The sequence below is a fragment of the Trachymyrmex septentrionalis genome, unplaced genomic scaffold (assembly GCF_001594115.1).
Source record: "Trachymyrmex septentrionalis isolate Tsep2-gDNA-1 unplaced genomic scaffold, Tsep1.0 scaffold72, whole genome shotgun sequence".
Taxonomy (NCBI): domain Eukaryota; kingdom Metazoa; phylum Arthropoda; class Insecta; order Hymenoptera; family Formicidae; genus Trachymyrmex; species Trachymyrmex septentrionalis.
Window position 1 is genome coordinate 1,821,797 of NW_017305905.1, and position 2,765 is coordinate 1,824,561.

Consider the following 2,765-nt stretch of genomic DNA (forward strand, 5'->3'; position numbering starts at 1 on the left):
CATAATTGACGTTATAATTCAATTAGGTATGAAGTCAATAATTTTCTTATAGGGTTAAAAGTTGGTTCAATGACTCTGATTCATCCTGTATATACAGGGTGTATCATTTTAATTGACGCACTAAAATATGTCTTGAATAGTGAATTTTAGAGAAAAATGTTTCAGACAAAAGTTATATGGTTTGGGGGAGGACATAAGATGGTGTTATTGGTTTGACCTTGGAAAGTTGTTTGAAGGTTACATAAAGATTATCATCAATTTTTTAAATGGAATTTCATATATTTCATTGTATGTTCTTGTAGCTTACCTCAAGAGCTTTCCAAAACATTATAATTAAGTTCATTTTCAATAAGTACTTTCCGAGTTATAAGATTTGTTTTTTAAGTTACAGCACCGCCGGGCATTAAGCATTACCCAAGGTGTCCGATCGACAGTTGAAACTTCTTGAATGTTGTTCAGGATCATGGTCTGGATAATATTTGTCAAGATCAAGCCCATTGGAGGTTGTTCCTCTTATTTTCATTTTTGCACGAAAAATTACATTTCTACGTAAAAATGAAAATGAAGAGAAACAACCTCTAATGGCCTTGATCTTGACAAATGTTATCCATAGATCATGATCCTGAACAACATTCAAGAGGTTTCAGCTGTCGGTCGGACACCTTGGGTAATGCTTAATGCCGGTGATGCTGTAATTTACAAGCCTTATAACTCGAAAAGTACTTAGTGAAAATAAACTTAATTATAGCGTTTTGGAAAGCTCTCGAGGTAAGCTACAAGAATATGCAATGAAATGTATGAGATTTTATTTAAGAAATTGATGATCTTTACGTGAACGTTTCTTTAAACAACTTTACTAGGTCAAACCAATAGCACCATCTTATGTCCCCCTCCAAATATAACTTTTGTCTGAAACATTTTCTTTAAAATGCACTGTTCAAGAGATATTTGAATGCGTCAATTAAAATGATACACTCTGTATGTAATTGACATAAAATTTATTTCTTTTTGTATATAGATGTTCGTTCATTCTTTTTAAATTGTAAGCACATGACTAGGAAATGAAAACATTTTATAATTATCATTCTGTTGACAAAGTATATAGAAATTGTCATATATGTAATTATATGTAGTTCCGTATGTATATTAGACTGACAAGGAAAATAAAATTTTTTTTTAATCGGCCTCTCAGCTCAAAGGCTTCTATTTTATGCCAAAAGAACACCCCTAAATTTTTATAAAAAAAAATTAAAAAATTTAGAGGTCGTTAGCGAATGATTTTTAAATCAAGTTTCGATTTTCCTTAAATAACATATTTTAACATTTGATTTGATACAAAAATGGCTTAATCCGTATTTTATGTGATGTGATACTTTATGTTTTTTTGGTCGCTGGATCAAATTGTAGGTCTGTTCACCTAGAACAAGATCTAGTTGGAATTTTCCCGGGACCTCCTACAAAGTCTTTAAAAATTACATTTAACTGGATTATAAAACATTTTTATGGATAGAAAAAATTAATTTTTTCACATTAGTAGGGCTATATTTCTTAAAGCATATGTCATAGAGCTAAATGAATTATTGCATCGTGTTCAGTGATAAAAAAAATGTATAGTATCACATTTAATATCCGGATTAAGCCATTTTTTTGTAACAAATCAAATATATTAAGGAAAATCGAAACTTTGATTTAAAAATCATTTACTAGCGACCTCTAAATTATAATATTTTTTTGATAAAAATTTAGAGGCGTTCTTTGGCATAAAGTAGAAGTTTTTGAGCTGAGAGGCCGATTAATAAAAAATTTTTTTTCCTTCTCAGTCTAATGTATATAGCTGTGCAGTGTATAGGATAGAGCATACTTTAATACAACCAAAAACAATAATTTTTCATGTAATAATTCGGAAAAACAATAAAATATTTTTTGTAAATAATTATTTTTAAGAATATAGTATTTGAAAATATATCAAGTGTCCAGGAGACGACATGAAAAAATTGTGTTATTTTATAAAAATTAGTTTTTTAAAATTTGATCGAATTTAGAATAAAAGTCAGCAGGTCAGGTGTTAGAACCTTTGGCTCCTTCACAGACGTAAAAAAAAGTAGTGTAATAAAAATATTTTATGAAAGCTGAAAATTTATTCAAATAATAATTTTTGCAATAAAATATAATCATATCGTAAAATATAATCAAATAGCTCAGCGTCGGTTTATGTCGCGTCAGCGCTACCTTAAAGATGAAAAAAAAGCACAACGTAATTATTTCGTAAAATCTGAAATTTAGTAGAGCATTAAATTATTTAATACTATATATTATATTTACTATAATTATTTAATAATATACGAAAAAAATAGTGTGTTTTCTAACATCTTGTCAGATCTAATCAAAATAATGATATAAAGAAAAATTTAGAACAAAGATATATATGTATAAAATGTAATTATAAATAATCTACATTTAGAAATTGGAAACTTTTTTTAAATATTAACCATGTTGATACAATTATCACAAACCGTTGTTATTTATTTAAAAATGAGTGTCCGTTTTTCGGATCAAATTTAAGTACTTTACTCGGGATTGGACGATTGTTTGAAGTTGCGCAATTTATTCAAACAACATGTGATAACTGAACATAGATATTACATCTGCATTATATCAATATAGTTAATATTTAAAGAGAGTTTCTAATTTATAAACATAAAAATAGATTTATGATTATATTATATATATGTATATGTATATATATATATATATATATATATATA